This window comes from Canis lupus, chromosome 19 (assembly GCF_011100685.1).
Source record: "Canis lupus familiaris isolate Mischka breed German Shepherd chromosome 19, alternate assembly UU_Cfam_GSD_1.0, whole genome shotgun sequence".
Taxonomy (NCBI): Eukaryota; Metazoa; Chordata; class Mammalia; order Carnivora; family Canidae; genus Canis; species Canis lupus.
Window position 1 is genome coordinate 50,584,821 of NC_049240.1, and position 19,467 is coordinate 50,604,287.

The 19,467-nt window shown below is 36.7% G+C and overlaps 1 long non-coding RNA gene across 2 annotated transcripts in view; it reads left to right on the forward strand.

The window, feature by feature from the left end:
• LOC111091196 overlaps positions 1-19,467 on the forward strand; it is a 131,936-nt gene that overhangs the window by 19,456 nt on the left and 93,013 nt on the right. For both annotated transcript variants that reach the window (XR_005374314.1, XR_005374315.1), the window contains exon 2: positions 902-1,042. This is a non-coding gene — a long non-coding RNA (uncharacterized LOC111091196). The remainder of the gene's footprint in view (positions 1-901; positions 1,043-19,467) is intronic.

Consider the following 19,467-nt stretch of genomic DNA (forward strand, 5'->3'; position numbering starts at 1 on the left):
AAGCATTCATGTAGGAAATGAAGTAACTTCTCATATTTAAGTTCAAATATCTTATGTTTTAATATAATAAAGATAAAATGGTAATATGTTACTGCTAAGGAGAAAAAGCCATGAATTTCATCCCAAGCCTCCCAGTACCTGGCCACCCTTGTGGACTTGCTGCATCTACCAGAATTCCTATTACAGGCAGAATGTGTCTGTAGGTACAAGCAAACCTCTAAGGGTATCTGGTTTGTTAAACAATTACAGTTCTAAGAGCCTGGAAAAACACATCTGGCACACAAGAGTGAGAGTCTTAAAACTGACAATATTAACAAAGGTGAAAAATCTCTATTTTCCGTTTGTGTGAAACAGAAAAGTCAGAGGCTCCCATGCACATGGCCTTGGGCATTCTCTTATTCTGTCCCAACCTTGATCCTTTCAATTTACCATTTTTCCTCTCTCATTTCCTGATTTTTTTTTTTTCTTCCTCAAAGACCAAAACAAACATAAGTGATTTTTCACATTCCAATACATCCAAATTGGAAGGATTCAGAAGCTTTTCTTCCAAATGCAATAGGCAAAACTCAACTTTCTGCAAATAAGATCTCTAATTCAGGTGTCTGCTGCCACATAATCATTTATCTGTACTACATGCCAGGAAGGAATAGTTTTGGGTGCTTGGGTATTATAGGCAGAATTTTGGCCATCACCTATATTCCCTATGGATTTCATGAATATGTTACATTACATGGTGAAAGGGACTTTACAGATCCATTTAAGATTACTAGTCAATTGACCTTAAAATGGGGATTATTTTAGATTGTTCCGCTGGGCTCGTGAGCTCTTAAAATCAGAGGCGAGGGCAGAGGGGAAGTCAGAGGGACTTGAAGTATAATAAGGATGCACTATGCCATTGCAGGTTAGAAGATTGAGGGCCATGTGTGAAAAAGATTTCAGGAGGTCTTTTGGATGTTTAGGAACTGAAAACAAGGATGCTGGCTGACAGCCAGTGAAGAATGGAGACCTCAGCTCTACAACTGCAAAGAATTCCGCCCACAAGGTGAATGAGCTTGGAAGTGAATTCTTCCCTAGGGCCTCCAGACAAGAGCCCAGTCTGGCTAGCACCTTAATGTCAGCCTTGTGAGACCCTAAGCAGAGAACTCAGCTAAACTGTGCCAGACTTCTGACCTATAGAGAACCATGAGCTAATAAATTCACTGTTTTAAGTCACTATATTTGTTAGTAATTTGTTACTCAGCAATACAGAACTAATAAAGGAAGTGTCAGGGAATAAGATGGAGAGAGGACTCTGCCTATAGATTGCAGTGGGTTTCATAGGTGGTCAGGGCCTTGTTGAGAAAGTAGTATTTCAGCAAAGAGCTGGAGGAGGTAAGACACTGAGTCAAAAACTACTTGGTGTGGGGCAGCCCGGGTGGCTCAGTGGCTGAGTGCCACCGTCGGCCCAGGGTGTGATCCTGGGATCCCAGGATCGAGTCCCACCTCAGGCTTCCTGCATGCAGCCTGCTTCTCCCCCTGCCTGTGTCTCTGCCTCTCTCTCTCTATCTCTCTCTCTGTGTGTGTGTCTTTCATGAATAAATAACATAAAAAAATACTTGGAGTAAGAACATGAAAGGCAGAAAGAATAGCACAAATACGTTCCTCAAGCAGGACAGGGCTGGTCAGGCTCCAGGAACGTCAAGGAAGCCATGCTCTTGAGCAGACTGGTCAAGTGGCCAGACAGGTGACAGGACGCCAAATCACATAAGGCCTTCTAGGCCACTCTGAGCCTTTGTTTTTGTTCTGAGAGAAATGAGACAGCAGTGTTTGGAGCAGAGCAATGACTTGAGGATTACCAATAATCTCAAGGTAAAAGAAGGATAAAAGACTTCAAGCCAGTAGAAGGCAAATACAATATCCAGATGAAAAATGATGACAGCTTGGACTCGAATAGTAATAATTAAGATAGGTGAGAAGTGATCTGTGTATATTATGAAGGTAGAGCCAACAGGATTTCACGTTGGACTGGATGTGTGGTTATGAAAGAAAAGATTTTAGAATGACTTCCAAGGTTTTTGGGCTGAGCAACTGAAAGGATGAGTTGCCATGAACTGAGTTGAGAAAGGCTATTTATAGATTTTTTTTTTTTATGGGAAAGAAGACAATTTCAGTCTTAGACATGTTAAGTTTGAGGGTATATTAGACCTAGAAGTAGAGATTTTGATTAAGCAGTTGTATAAATTCAGTCTTCTAGCTCATGTAAGAGTGCTCTGGGCTGAAGAGTTAATTGGGGAGTAACCAGCATATAGATCATTATTAATGACACTGGGATAAATGGGATCATCAAAGCTGTAATTCAGTTTTTAAAAAAAGAGCTAGCATTAAAGTAGGAAATACCCCAACATTAATAGGCTCATGAGAAGAAGAACCCACAAGGGACCTAGAAGGAGCTACAAGTGTGGTCACCAACCTCATAGATTTCCCTCAAATCTTTGACATGAATTCTTCCTTTTAACTTTACTCCCCCCTTTATCCCTTCCCAGCACCCAAATGCAAATGATGGAAAAGCAACATTTCAAAATCCCCAATATGCAAATTGCATGAGTAAGGGACATCTGGAAAAGGTCTTTCTTAATTAAGCCCTATTGGCTAAATCAATCAATTTAGTGCTTGCCAGAACATATGTTTTTGACGGATATTGTGTCCACGTTAACATTGATCCTGCTTTCTTGACCATCTTGATTTTCCATTTCCCAAACTCCAAAAGTGTTTTCTTATACAAACTTCACAGACATTTTCAGATTCCCTGTACTCTTTACTCATCCAGGCTTTTCTTGCCACTAGATTAACTTTCCTTGAGAATAGAGACTGTTCTCTACTTGTGTTTGATAACAAGAATTTCATCATATTTACTGACAATATAAGTAAGATTTTTGTTTTTCCGCATATCTCATTTGTAGAAATTTATTGGATCAAAGGGTAAACTGCTGCCAAGTGACAGGTTAGAATGATAAAAGTGATTGTGTTTTTCTTGCATTAGATTTGAAAACTGAGCTTCCATTTGAGCCAAGTGTTTTCTTTCTTTATTCAGGTATAATTAACATATGTTTGTTAGTTTCAGGTGTACAACATGATTCAAAACTTGTATACATTTCTCAGTGCTCATCAAGATAACTATTTTCTTAATCCTCTTTATCTATTTTACCCATCCCTCTACCCCTGCCCACCTCCCTTCCGGAAAGCATGTTTGTTCTCTCTATTTAAGAATCTTTTTGATTGTCTCTTTTCTTTCTTTGTTCATTTGTTTTATTTTTTCCACATAGGAGTGAAATCATATGGTATTCGTCTTTTTCTGAATTATTTTTCACTTAGCATTGTGGTCCATCCATGTTATTGCAATGGCAAGATTTCGTTCTCTTATGGTTGAGTAGTATTCCATTGTGTGAGAGGTGTGTGTGTGTGTGTGTACCTTTATCCATTCATTATTGATGGACACTTGAGTTTCCATATCTTGGTTATTGTAAATAAAATAGGGGGGCATATATCTTTTCAAATTAGTGTTTTCATATTCTTTGGGTGAATACCCAGTAGTGGAATTACTGGATCATATGGTAATTCCTTTTTTTTTTTTTTTTTTTTTTTTAAGGAAATTCCATACTCTTCTATAGTGGCTGTACCAACATGCATTCCCACCAATAGTGCATGAGGGTTCCTTTTTCTCTAGATCCTCACCAACACTTGTTATTTCGTGTGTGTGTGTGTGTGTGTGTGTGTGTGTGTGTGTGTGTGTTTTAGCCATTCTGACAGGTGTAAAGTATAGATCTCATTGTGGTTTGAATTTGCATTTCCCTGATGATTAGTGGTATTGAACATCTTTTCGTGTGTTTGTTGGCTTTCTTGGAAAAATGTTAACTCATGTATTCTACCCATGTTTAAAAATTGGATTGCTTAGCATATTTTTTGTGTTGTAGTTCTTGTTAAGTTGTATAAGTTCTTCATATATTTTGGATATTAACCTCTTATTGGGTATATCATTGGCAAATGTCTTCTCCCATTCAGTAGGTTGTCATTTAATTTTGTTGATGGTTTTCTTCTCTGTGCAGAGAAGTATTTTAGAAGTATTTAGTGTCACCCTAATAGTTTATTTTTGCTTTTGTTTCCCTTGCCTCAGAGGACCTACATAGAAAATTATTTCTACAGCTGATGTTAAAGAAATTAATGCCTATGTTTTCTTCTAGGAATTTCATGGTTTCAGGCCTCATATTTATGTCTTTAATGCATTTTGAGCTTAGTTTTGTTGATGGTGTAAGAAAGTGGTCCAGTTTTCCCAATACCATTTGTTGGAGACTTTTTCCCATTCTTTCCTCCTCAGTCATAGATTAATTTTAACCATGTAAGTGTGGATTTATTTCTGGACTCTGTTCTATTGATCCACATGTCTGTTTTTGTGCTAATAGTATACTATTTTGATTATTACAGCTTTGTGGTATATCTTGAAATCTCCACCTTTGTTCTTTATAAAGTGTTTTAAAGCCTGATTTAAAATTGTTTCATAAATCTTACATACCCTTAGCATGACAGAAAAGGAAGAAATTTTCAATCAGAAGGAAAGGTAAAAGGGAAGAAAAGTATTACTGTCCCCCACTTGCATCCCATCTAATGTATTCTCAGCCATTATGTTCACTCATCTAGATTTTTTTTTAATTCGTATATCATAGATAAAATAAGCATCCCAATGTAACTATTCAGTCTTCATGAGATTAATTGCCATGAGAAAATTCTACCCAGAAAAGTTTGGAAATGACTAGAGATTTCCTACTAGATTTTTTGGAGTGGTGGTGAAGACTGGATTCCCCCCAAAAGCAGACCCCAACATCAGGAGGTATGCATAAATAATGTAGAAGCTTATCTTAGGGAGAAGAAAAATGGAAAGGTGAGCCAGGGAAGGAAAAAGAAGCCAATAAATGGCATGTTACCAAATAGGTTACTACTAGGGCAACTAGTATCCAGTCTTACTAGGGAATTCTGAGAGATAGTGAAAACCATGCCTCCAAAATATCTTGACAGAGGAGAGAGGATGCTGAGGTCTATATCTACCCCCTCTTCCTGAGTCATTGGTTGAAGGATGTTCCCCTGGACAACCCCCCTCACTGCCTTCTTGCCCTGTAGGTTGGCCAGGCCAAAAGAAAAACCTTGGGTGGAGGTAAAGGTAAGGGCTACAAGATGCTGTTAGCATGTTTTTGGAACAGTGAACCCTGAAAGAATAGGAGTGAAGCACCAAGAATATGTGTCACACCAGTCCTAGAATGCTTGGGTTCATTCTAGATTTCTTTTCTTTGGACAGAGTATCATTGTTCCCCACCCCTACCCCCATGTCTGTCCCATATCCATTCTCTTCTGGAACTGATGAGACTGTCAGCTGCTTCTACCAAACCCTGGGCCAGTAAGCAATTAGGGTGACCTAACATACTAGACACAGCTCTTTTTTTCTAGGGTGGGGCATGTAACTTAATAAAGGCCAGTAAGAACCTTTTAGCACTAAGGAATTGAGACATATGCTAATTGAGAAGCTCCCATCTTAAGGATATTAGTTAAAAAGGCAGGTAGGTCAGGTGCTGCTTATGAAGACAAACTGCCTAAGAATAAAGTTAACACGAGGGAAAGAGATGGAGAGAAACAGAGGTCTGGTGACGTTACCTATGCATCCTAAAGTGGGCTATGTCTGAACCAAATTCTAACCCTGGGACTTTGTAGTTTCTTGAGACCATAAATATTCATACTCTTTTTCTCTCAATTTTAGGATTTCTTTTTCTTATAGTAGTTTGAGTTGGTATTCAGTCGCATGCATCCAATCCAAAAATCCTAATATAAATTTTATGAGCTTTTGGGCAAATGGATACTTTGTTGAATATTATTTATCCGAATAATACCTGAATTATATGCAAGAGTATGTAACAATTAGAAGTCAAGCTTAAATAATATGTCAGTCTTTTCTGCACATTTTTTTATTCGGAAAATATTGGAGGTAGAAACATAAAGCACTAATGTGTATTGACTCTCTGGTAAGATACTATATTCATGTTAAATTCACAAGTTCTATAATCTTCAAAGAGGCTCAAATTTTGTTCTGTGTCCCAAAACTAGTGAGCAGGTGGTGGGATTTGAACCTAGTCTTTTTACTTATTTAATACCTTCTATTAGGTTCCTGTGTTTAAGTCAAGTGCTGTGGGGAAGAGAGCTATAAGGATAATAAGTGAGGAAGTCCCAGATAATGAGGTAAATAAAATGCAACAAACACATGAATAAATATCCCCCCAAAACATACTCCACTCAGTGCCACGTCACTGTATGGCTGCAGATCTTCAGAAGGTCAGGTCAGCTGAGGAATGTGTGTGAAGGGAATACATTTAAACAGGATATTAGCAAGGAGACCTAAGGCAAAGTGAACATTTTAGAGAAGGTAGCACAGAAGCACAGAGATCAAATTAATATTGTATGGAGATTCACAGAGAGTAGTTGGCAGAACTAGAAAGTATATAGTCATCTAGTATTTCCTTAACTTTATTTAGTTCATACCCACATCTGTAGGGTACCTGTACTATCCATTAATAATTTTTGTGAAAACAAATTTGAATCACCCCACTTGTTTTTGTTAAATTAAGCAATAGTATCTGTAAAATCATGTGTGTTGTACTCTATTTTAAATGTCTATTACAATGAATATATAATTACCAAAATATTTAAAAGCTTAACTATCACCTAAAATTACCTCATACTAGTTTGGTAGCAATGACAAAGCTTCAGAGGTAGCCTGACCTGGTCCATCTCTGAGCTATGCTGCTTAATTTTGGTGTTGGGTACTGAACCTTTATGATGCCCCATTTGGTGTGTTGTGAAGATTAGATGAAATATGCATGTGTGACTCACAGTGAAATAAATTGGTCTCACTACTCTTACCCCCATCTCCACCCAGCACAGATGCTGAGGCAGATGCTTTGTTTTGCTGAGCCAGAGTAAGAAGTGGGGATGCAATGGGAGAAGAGATAAAGTTTTGTAAATAAGGAGCAGATGAGGTGTAGTGCCTGGGAGAAGAGGAACTTCAGAAGAAGAGCAGACGTGTTTAGAGGGCATTTGGGGGCCATTTGACTATGTGTATACTCTAACTTTATACTCTCTCTCTCTCCATGAAAAGCTTCTGTAAAATCTGATTTGCTAATATTTTTAGAGTCAGTGTATGGGGTGAAGGAAGCATAAGAATCAGCTGATATTGGCCTAAGAACAAGAACAGACAACTGGAGGCTGCTGGTGGCATTTTCAAAGAAGATCAATATGGAAAGAAAAATACGTGGACAGGAGAAATGAGGATGGGTAGGAAGTACAAATACTGGAGGCAGGAAAGTATGAAATCTGTTAGTCTAGGCAGGGGAAATAGAATTTTAGCTATGGAGGAGGGAATAGATTTTTTTTTTTTTTAAAAGGGGGCGGGCATGTGAGAACAAGTGAGAATAATAATTTGTTGCCAAGCTTTGTTTTGTTGATTATTTTCCTCCAGGCTTAGATCCAAAAAGGAAGAAGAAGAAGAAAAAAAAGACTTGCAGTGCTTTCCTGAAAGTTATGAACAGTATTGACCAAACAATCTACAAATTGAGTTTCTGTACTTTTTAAAAAGAGCTTATTTTATCTTACGCTTGAAAAGTTAAAACCAACCCCATAAGACCTTCCATTTCTTTCATCTGAACTATTATGGATCCATATTTCCTACTGGTGATATAGACCTGCCTAGGGGCTAAATGAAAAATAAGAGTAAAAAATAAATAAACCAACATACACCAGCTTTCCATTCTTCCAGACCTATCCATACGAGGTGATGTAGCCAGTGCTACCCTTAGGATTATTCTTTGAAAAGTAGTTTAGATTGAGACAAGACACTTTGGAATCTGAGTTCCATTTGGCTCTCCTGTATGAATGAGCCAACTATAGTTAATTATAATAGAAATCTAGCAACATGTGTTAGTGAAACTTTGAAAAATTATTCCTAAAATCTTGGTGATTAATAACAAATGCTAAGCTTGACCAGCTCCTTTGACATGGTGTGACTCATTATGGATAATGCTAAAGTGAGGTATGTCATGTTAGGCCACAAGATAGATCAATGCTAGTCTGATTAAATTATTGTAAGTGATGACTAGACTTAACTAAGCTGTCTGACTCATAGATGCTAATGGGTGACATGGCTTCCCACACCAGTGGTCATCAAATACGTACTGCTTCCTCAGTTGCAGTGTGTATTCACTGGGCACATGGTAATCTACAGAGTCATGGGAGGAAAGTGATTTCCTCAGTCCTATCTTTCCACCATTATGAAGGAAGTGTTTAGCATTCAGCAGTTTACTAGCTGTTTACTTGCAGAGTCAAGTGGAGAGATTTTCGTATACTCTGAGCATTTATAACCATCCAGCTTTCAGATGTGAAAATGCTTTCATGTTCAGACTCCAGGCATTCACCTCACAGAGGACAAGGAACTGGCATTAGTCTGGAGTATTAGCTTGAATTTTTTGAAACTTGGTTGAGTGTAATGAATTGATTGCATATTCACATTTTCTTTGAAGAAAAAGACCATGAGAATAAAAGGAAACTCAGATACCACTGAAACTCAGGGATTCAAATAAATGCCTATAAGTAATGCATTTCAATAATTAGTGACGATTCTCTGGTTTCATGGCATAAAAATAGATGTTTTTATGCCAGATAATTGTTATACATAGTGGTAAAAACAGATAGGAACTCACAATAAGCCAGTGACCATTCCATGAGATCTAGAAATTTAGTTAGAAAGTAAAGCACTGTTAAGTGTGTACTGTACACCATGCCCTGTGCCATTCCCTTCATCATGTGATGTTGATCATTGCAACAACACTTTCATAAGGTATTTTTTATTCCCTTTTTCAAAATAGAGAAAACTGAGGTTCGGAAAATTAAGGATCTACTAGATTGTAGCAAAGCCAGGATTCAAGCTCAAGTCTCTCTAAAATTAATACTAATTCTAGAATTCTCAAACTAGAAAAAGCAAATCCCGTAATAAGCAAGACGAGGCAAGTTCATGGGCAAAATTATTTCAGTAGACAAACACTCCTTTACCACATACATTCTAATATACACGAAATACCTTCTAATTAATGTGTTTCTTCCAAGTATGCTTTTTAAAACCATTTCATTTTAAATGTGCAATTAGAAATTCAGATCACCAGTGAGCAAAGAATGACATCTTATGGATATGTATATCCGGTGTAATTGATGTTTGAGATGTCACAGAATGACATAATCCAGTCTAGAACATCTTTGTCTTAATTTTGGTTTTTCAAAGGCAAACCTCAATTTTTCTTAACCTCAAGTTTTATTTAAAGGACAATTAGCCTTTGATAATGTTCAGCTCCATGCTAAGTAGCATTTTTTTTAAGCGTCCATTCACAAGGAAGACTAAAATCCAAGTACTTCTGTGGAAGAGATGAATAACATTTCCCCTTTGGAGAAGGTTAAAAAAAATTATAATCCACGCAGAGTCTATGGAAAGACTTATTGTTTCTAACTGAAAACCTGGTCTGTTATGCACCTCAGGACAAATTCTAAAAGGCATATGAAGAACAGGTGAAGCTTTTTAAGTTCATTATTTACTATGAGCCCTTAAAGAAATGTGCAGTTCACAAGGGGTTATTGGAGCCAGTTACAGAAACGAAGCTCTACCAACAGCTTTCTAATTGAATCTCAAAAGACTGTAATTGTGTTCCACTCTGTAGTCAGCCTCCATTCCATGCGGCTACAGTCGGTTGTAGGTAATCAGATTACTCATGGGTTACTGCCTGCAGCCTGCAGGAGAGTGCCAAGAGTAAGAAGGCAACGTGTTGTAGGGTTAATGAAGCTTAATATGGTGCCAATATCACACTGAGCCATTGCCTACAGAGTGAGAAAGGATTATATCCCATGTTAATATGCCATTTGACCCGTGCCAGAGAAGCAGTCTAAATCACTGAATAAGTATGTAAGTCACCACTGAGAAGTGTTTGCCATGCCAGCTCTCATTGCTGTGAAAACAAGTTGTTCCTTAGCTTGTGAATTTTAACTTTGGTGCTCTTTAAAGTACAGTTTCAACATTGGCGCCTAACATCCCTGGAAAGGCCATATCGACAGGAGTCTCTAAATTGGAGCCAATGCGAAGAAACTCACGTGCTCTTCTTCAGTTTGATCAAAACTTCTCTGGAGAATAAATCCAAGGTCAACGTACTGCGATTTCTTAACATCCATCAATGATTTCAGTTCTCCAAACTTGCCTTTTACAAAGATGTTTAGGCTCTCTTAAACTTCGGGATTCTATTCTGCTACTTCAGTTTTTGGCCAAATGATGTCCCAAATTATACTTCCGCAAGATGTGAAGAGAGCTCAAAGAATTGATAGAAAAGCAAAAGTTATTACAGTTTGTACCAGAAAAGCTGTCTCGGAACAATAGAACAATAGAACCTACAGTCTACAGTCTCCCTATTTCCCCGCAATGTTCTTGACATTTTAGGATGAGAAAAAAGGAACTCAACGGCGTAATTAATTCATTGAGAAACAGTTCTATTTGAAAATCTTGATTATGTTCTTAAATTCATGAATATTGAGGATTAAAAGCCAGAATTTAGGATTCTAATTCTAAACCAAATTCTGTACAATTTTCTGCATATATATATTTAGGTCACTTAAAAATATTTCTAGACATTGTTTCCCTAGGTTGTAGAACCAACACATTAATACGAGTTAAACAGACTCCAGAGCAGAAGCAAAATATTTTCTCAATGTTTTCTTCCACTACCTTTATTAATTGTTTAGAATAGGAAATACATGTAGAAGGTACAAATTCCAAAAGATACAAAATAATAGGAAAAGCAAGTATTGCTCCCATTCCTTACTGTGATTAGTTGCTTGTGTATCTTTTCAGAAATATTCCATTAGGGTGCCTGCGTGTATCCATCTATTTACTATCTACGAGTCTGTGGATGCTTTTTACATAAATATGTATCTAAATTGTTTTTGGTTTACATTTGTAAGGATTTACACTTAATCAGTTTTTTTAATACAACTTAAAGGGCAAAAAACGTGTACAATTTCATATTTTACATAACAGTCAAGTAACTAGATTATTTCCAGGACTTCAGAAGGTTCCTTTGGTAGCCTCCTAATGAGTTTTTTGTAGCCCTATTCCTTCATTCAACATTATGCCCATGGATTTATCCATGCTGTTGTGTAAACAGTAGTTCATTTTTTTAAACCTTTCTTAAGAGTTGTTTTAGGTTCACAACAAAATTGAAAGGAAGGTAGAGATTTCCCATATACCTCTGCCCCCCCCGCCCCCCCGCCCCGTAGCCTCCCTCCTTATCAACAGTTACACTGATAGGTCACTGTAGATATATCAGTTGTAACAACTATCAATCATAAACACCCCAAATTCATACCTAATGTTAGAGAATTCATTCATTTTTCTTATGGCCCGTGTCTTTCTGAAACTAATTGGTATTTAGTTATTTACAAACTAGGGCTATAACTAATAAAATTATGAACATTATTTTACAGGTCTCTTGTTCGACATTAGCACTCATTTCTATTGCTTAATATTCCAGATTGATCAAGTGTACTCTTAATCCCCATCACCTATTTAGCCCACCTTGGTTTCCGTCTGGTAACCATCAGTTTGTTCTATATAGTTAAAAAGTCTATTTCTTGGTTTCTTTTTCTCTCCCTCTCCCTTCCTCAGATTTCTATACATTGATTTTTATATCCTGAGACTTTACAGAATTCATTTATCAGTTCTGGTAGCTTTCTGGTGGAGTCTTTAGGGTTTCTGATGTATAGTATCATGTCATCTGCAAATAGTAAAAGTTTTAGTTCTTCCTTACCAATTCTGATGCCTTTTATTTCATTTTATTGTCTTATTGCTGTGGAGAGGACTTCTAGTACTCTGTTGAATGAAAGTGAGACTGGACGCCTTGTCTCCTTCTTGATCTTAAGGGAAAAGCTCTCAGTTTTTCCTCATTGAGTATGTCGTTTTCTGTGGGTTTTTCATATAAGGCCTTTATTATGTTGAGGTGTGTTCCCTCTAATCCCACTTTCCTGAGGGCTTCTATCATGAATAGATTTTGTATTCTGACAAATGATATTTTCTGCATCTACTGAAATGGTCACATGGCTTTTGCCCTTTCTCTTATTGACGTGATATAGGATGTTGATTAAGATTTTTGACCACCCTTGCATCCCAGGATAAATCCCACTTGATGGTGGTGAATGATTTTTTTTAATGTATTAAATTTGGTTTGTTTTCCTTGAGCATTTTTACATGTATGTTCATCAGAGATATTGGCCTGTAGTTCTTTTTTGTGATGTCTTTTATCTGGCCTTGGTATCAGGGTAATACTGGCTTCATAGAATAATTTGGAAATTTTCCTTCCTCTTCTAATTTTTGGAATCGTTTGAGAATAAGTGTTAACTCTTTAAGTGTTTGGTAGAATGTGACTGTGAGCTGTCTGGTCCTGGACTTTTGTTTGCTGGGTTTTGTTTTATTTTTATTTTATTTTTTTAAAGATTTCATTTATTTATTCATGAGAGACACAGAGACAGGCAGAGACACAGGCAGAGGGAGAAGCAGGCTCCATGCAGGGAGCTTGAAGTGGGACTCGATCCCGGGTCTCCAGGATCATGCCTTGGGCTGAAGGTGGCACTAAACCACTGAGCCACCCGGGCTGCCCAACTGGATGTTTTTTAACTACTGATTCAATTTCATGGCTGATAATCCATCTGTTCAAATTTTCTATTCTTCCTGCTTCAGTTTTGGTAAGTTACATATTTCTAGGAATTTACCCATTTCTTCTTTATTGTCCAATTTTCATATAATTTTTCATAATCTCTTACAGTTGTTTGTATGTCTTTTGTGATTTTGAGCCTTCCTTTTTTTCTTTTTCTTTTTTCTTTCTTTCGTGAGTCTGGTTAGTGGTTTATCAATTTTGTGGATCTTTTCAAAGGAACAGTTCCTGTCCTATTATTGATCCTGTCCTATTGATCCTGTCCTATTATTTTGTTTTTATGTCATTTATTTCTGCTCTAATCTTTATTGTTCCCTTTGATCTGCTGGTTTTGAGTTTCATTTGTCCATTTGTTCTAGCTCCTTTAGGTTTTTTATTTGAAATATTTCTTGCATCTTGTGGCTTCTATTACTGTAAATTGCCCTCTTTGAGCACCCTTTGCTATACCCTAGAGTTTGGATAGTTGTTTTCATTTTCATTTGTCTCTCTGTAATTTTGGGATTCTTTTTTGATTTCTTGGTTGATTCATTCATTGTTTAGTAGCATGTTATTTAATTTCCATGGACTCTTGCTCTTTATGGATATTTACTTGTAATTGATTTCTAGTTTCATAGCATTGTGGTCAGAAAAGATACAGGTATAACTTCAGTGGTTTTGAATTGTTGAGACTTGTTTTGTGGCCCAATGTGCGGCCTATTCTGGAGAATATTTCATGTGCACTTGAAAGTGTATTGTGCTGTTTTTAAGATGTAATGTTCTGAATATCTGTTGAGTCCATCTGGTCCAGTATGTCATTCCAAGCCACTGTTTCTCATTGATTTTTCTGTTTGAATAATCTGCCCATTGATTTAAGTGGGATATTAAAGTCCCCTACTATTATTTTATTACTATGGATTAGTTCCTTTGTGTTTACTATTAACTGGTTTATTTATTTGGGTGATCCCATGTTGGGTGCATAAATATTTACAATTTTTATCTTCTTGTTGGGTTGTCCTTTCATTATTATATAGTTTTCTCCTTTGTCTCTTATTATAGTCTTTGTTTTAAATATTTTATTTACATATTCATGAGAGAGAGAGAGGCAGCAACAAGGGCAGAGGAAGAAGCAGGCTCCCTACAGGGAGACCGATGTGGGACTCAATCCTGGGACTCTGGGACCACGACCTCTGAGCCAAAGGCAAATGCTCAACTACCGAGCCACCCAGGCATCCCTACAGTCTTTGTTTTAAAGTCCATTTTGTCTGATAGAAGTACTGCTACCTTAGCTTTCTTTTAATATCCATTTGTATGATAAATATTTCTTCATCCCCTAATTTATATTCTGTAGGTTTCTTTAGGTCTGAAACAAATCTCTCATAGGCAGCATATAGATGGCTCTTGGGTTTTTGGGTCTACTGTCACCTTATGTCTTTTGATTGGAGGGTTTGGTCTGTTCACATTCAAAGTATTAATAGATATGTATTATCCATGTATTCATTGCCATTTTTTTTTTTACTTGTAGTTGTTTCTGTAGTTTTTCTCTGGTCCTTCTCTTGCTCTCTTTCATAGGTTGTTTGCTTTCTTTAGTGATATACTTGGATTCTTTTCTCTTTATTCCCTAAGTTCTTTGCTCTTATCCCCACCCCATAGTTTAGGCATATGGTGTCCTATTTTACATCCTTTTATTTTGTGAATCCCTTAACTGATTTTTACAGATAAACTTATTTTTATGGTTTTTGTGCTTATAGATTTTTATACTCTCACTTTTGGTCATTCCTTTGCACTCAAAAAGTCCCCTTTAATATTTCTTATATGGCTGGATTAGTGGTCATAAACTCCTTTAGTTTTTGTTTGTCTGAGACCCTCTTTATCACTCGTTTTCTGAATGATAGCACTGCTGGATATTCTTGGTTGCAGACTTCTCCCTTTCAGCATTTCAAATATGTCTTGTAATACCCTGCAAAGTTTCTGCTGAATAATATGTTCATAGCCTTATGGGCTTTCCCTTGTATGTAACTGTCTTCTTTTCCCTTGCTTTCAATTTTTTTTCTCTTTTTTTCCTAGGTTATAGAAGTATTCAGCTATTTCTTCAAATTTTTCAGCTTCTTTCTCTCTCTTCTTCTGAGATCCATGTAATGTAAATGTTATTACACTTGTTGGAGTCACTGAGTTCCCTAAGTCTATTCTCATTTTGCATAATTCTTTTTTCTCTCATTTGGTCAGCTTGATTACTTTCTATTACTCCATTTTTCAGGCCATTAATTCATTTTCCTGCTTCTTCTAGTCTGCTGTTTATCAAGTGTATTTTTAATTTCATTTATTGTATTCTTCATCTGATTGGCTCTTTTTTAAAAAAAAATCTCTTTAAGGGTCTCATTAGTGTCTTCCACTCTTGTCTCAAGTCTAGTGGGTATCTTTATGATCATTACTTTAAAATCTCCATCTGACATTATTACTTACATTAATTTCACTCGGTCTCTTGCTGCATGTATTCCTCTGTCTCCTCAGTTTGTCTGTTTCTCTGTGTTAGGAAAGCCAGCCATGTCTCCTGCTCTCAAAAGTGTAATAGCTTTATGAAGAAGAGGTTCTATAGTGCCCTGCAGTGCAGTGTCTCCTGTTTTGTGTGTTGCATGTGCCCTGCTGTCAAGTCCTGGCTGCTGCTGTTTTCAGCCCAGTTGTTTGCAGAGGTTCTCTTTGCCTGTTGTGGGCAGTATTGATCCCCTACTATGTGGGGCACTTTTTAACAAGGTGTATGCTGGTCTATTTGCAAAACATTACCTGCCACCACTGCCACTGGAACCAGGGCCCCACCAAAGTTGTGGGTACAGATGCAGCATTGGTAAGGTTTGTGTTGGTCTTCTGGGGATGGAAGGCCACAGCACTGGAACTGAGGCAAACATGACTGGGAAGGTGGATCTACCAAAGCATAGGGATTCAGAACTTGGTATAATCAAGTCAGATCACCAGTGTTGGTACTATACTGGTTCCTGCAGGTGCTGTGTGTTTATGCTGAGACATAGGTGAGAGAAATGGTGCTCCTTTATTTCTGGAGGGGTCTCCCTGTGATCTCTACCTCTCTGGACCATGCTCTGAGATGAGTAAGTCACTTTCTCCTGTCTGCTTCTGGTGTTTTCCAACTGATACTTGCATGCTGTATCTCTGCTGGCTGTTTGTCATGTTGTCTCCTCAAGAGAGTGAGGAGTCTGATTCCTAATGTCTTCTGGCTTTGCCCAGAGCTGAGGCTGCCAATTTTCAAAATTCCAAGCTTTAAGTTCCACTGATTGCAAGAACTCATGAGATTCAGCCCCTTTTGCTTTCAAAGCCAAACATTATGGGGCTTCATCTTCCCTTTGCAGGCTCCCGAGGTGATAATCTGCTTTTTGCCCTTCTCCATAGCACCACTAGATCCTGCCTGGCTACAGATGGCCAAGGTCTGTTTTGCTCTCAAATAGTCTTCACTCTTCTACCTCCTTCAATGTAGAGTTTCTTCTGCCAGTCTTTGGGCCACTTTTTTTTTTTTTCAAGATTTTATTTATTTATTCATGAGAGACACAGAGAGAGGGACAGACAGAGACATAGGAAGACAGAGAAGCAGACTCCTCACAGGAAGCCCCATGTGGGACTCAGTCCTGGGGCTTTGGGATCATGCCCTGAGCCAAAGACAGATGCTCAACTGCTGAGCCACCCTAGAGTCCCTTTGGGCCACTTTCCAGGTTATTTTTGCTGATGCAACTAGATAACACTCCTATCAGTGGGACAATATGGGCACAGAGTCCTCCTACACTGCCATTTCCCAGCCAGTTAGTTCCCCACAACAGTAGCATTAGAAGAGTGTAAGCCTTCTCCTTCTGAAGAGCAATTTCTTGATTTTATTCTTTAATTGTTCATACTTTAAAGGTCTTATTTAAGAAACCCTTGCCAAATCCAAAGTTTCTAAGATAACACCCAATGTTTTCTACTAGAAATTTTATAAACTTAGCTCTTGAATTTAGGCATACGATCCATTTCAAAGTAATCACAATTATGGTATATCATGTAATGTAAGTAAAGGTCAAGGTTTTATTTATGTAAGTATTTGTTATTCTTACCAAATTGTTCCAGTTTGTTGAAAATAGTAATTTCCCCAATTAAATTACCTTGACATTTTTGTAAAAAAAAAAAAAATCAATTGACTGTATATATGTCTATTTTGGCCATCCTACACAGTTCCATAGTTAGTTACTATAGCTTATAAATCTTGAAATTAGATAGTATAAATTATCTTACTTCATTCTTCAAAGTTTTTTTTATTTTGAGTCTTTTGTGTTTATATTCATGTTTTATCATTTTTCTGCTTTCTACAAAAAAGACTTGTATTTTCACTGTATTTGTATTGAATCTGCAGATTAGTTTGGGTAAAATTGCCATGTTAACAGTATTGAGTCCTCTCATCAATGAAGTTATATCTCCTTACTAATTTAAAACATCTTTAAACTCAAACATTTTGTACTCCTTAGTGTAGAAATTTTTCACATCTTTTGTCAAATTTATACCTAATTATTTCCTATTCTTAATGCTACTATCAGTTTTTTTTTATAATGTCAATTTATAATTGCTTGTCACTACTATACAGAAAAATGATAGATTTATCTATAGTGGCCTAATTTTGTGTTTTTAACTTTATTCTATTAGCATTTTTGGTACATTATGGAGATTTTCTTTGTAGACTATTATGTAATCCAAGAATAAAGATGGCTTTATTCCTTTTCAATCTGGATTTTTTTTTTCTTGCCTTATTACATTGAATAAATCCTCCATCACAGTATTGAAAAGAAGTGTTGAGAGTGGGTATCCTGCCTTGGTCCTGACCTTAGGGGAAAAACATTTATGTTTCAACACCATGATGTTACTATGGAGTTTTCATAAATAACGTTTGTCAGATTGAGGGAGTTCCTTACTGTTCTTACTTTTAGGACTTTTTTCATGAGTGTATGCTGCGTTTTCTGAAATGCTTTTCTGCAACATTTAGATGACTATTTTTCCTTTTTAGTCTATTAATATGAATTACACTGATTTTTTTTCAAATATTAAATGAACCTTGCATTCATGGAATAAACCCCATTTGGTCATGATGTATTCTCATATTTATATACTGTTGGATTTGATTTGCTAAAATTTTGTTGAGAATACATTCATTGGGAGTGCCTGGATGACTCAGTCGGTTAAGTGTCTGATTCTTGATTTCCACTCAGGTCGTGATCTCAGGGTGGTGGGATAGAGAGTCACATCAGGCTCCGTGCTCAGCAAGGAATCTTCTTGCAATTCTCTCCCTCTCCCTTTGCCCCTCCTGCCACTCATGATAGTGCTCTAGCGCTCTCTCTCAAAATAATTTATTTATTACCTTAAAAATTTTTTAAAGATTTTATTTATTCATGAGAGACACAGATATTGGCAGAGACCTAGGCAGAGGAAGAAGCAGGCTCCATGCAGGAAGCCTGATGTGGGACTTGATCCTGGGACTCCAGGTTGACGTGCTGAGCCACCCAGGCATCCCTTATTATTCTTAAAAGATTTCATTTGAAAGAGAGAGATAGTGAGAGAGCACAAGCAGGAGGGATGAGCACACTCCCCCACTGAGCAGGGAGCCTGATGTGGGACTGGATCCCAGGACCTTGGGATTAAGACCCTCTGAGCCAAAGGCAGTCACTTAACTGACTGAGCCACCAGGTGCCCTAAAATATTTTTTTAAAAATTTATTCATCTGTGCTTATAAAGTATATTCTGTACTTATATGTTATTTTTGTTTTTTTTTTTTTGTTTTTTAAGTCAAGATAATGCTAGACTCATAGCTAGGAAGAATTTCTTCCTCTTCAGTTTTCTAAAGTGTTTATATAGAATTGGTATTATTTCTTAAGTGTTTAGTATTATTCACTAATGAAGTCATCTAGGCGTGGAATACTATTTGCAGAAATATTTTTACCAAAAATTTAATTTTAATAGGTATAGGGCTATTCAGATTTCCTGTTTCATTCTAAGTGAGCTTTGGTGATATGTGACCTTCAAAATACATGTCTATTCATCTAAGTTACCAAATTTATGAGCATAAAGTTGTCTCCGATATTTTTTAAATTTCTGTAGAATGTATAGAGACTCACTATCACTATCTGATTTCCTTTCTTATTAATTCCTTTTTATTTCCTGTTAGTCTGGGTAGGGGGCTTATTAATTTTTAGGTTCTCTCAGAAAACTAGCTTGTGATATTATTTTGTTTTTGTTTTCCATTTTCCTGATTTGTCACATAAAAATTCCCTTTATTATATTTACTTAGGGTCATATTAATTTTTCTAGTTTCTTTTGGTATAAGCTTAGGTTTTTGAGTTAACAAGTTTCTTCTTTTTCTAATGTAGGCATATAATGCTATAAAAATTTCCTCTACTGTTTTATATACAACCTATACATTTTTGTATGTCATATTTTCACTTTTAGTTTAAAATAGTTTCTGATTTTACTTTCATTGCTTCTTCTCTATTTTGAGGGCTTATTTAGAAGTGTGGTGTTTAGTTCCCAAACACTTAGAGAGTTTTCTAGATGTCTCTCACTGATTTATAATTCTATTGTGACCAGAAAGTATACTGTGGACTATTTTAATGCATTTTTTAAACCTTTACCTTTACTTTAAAGCTATTTTAAAGCATTTGTTTTA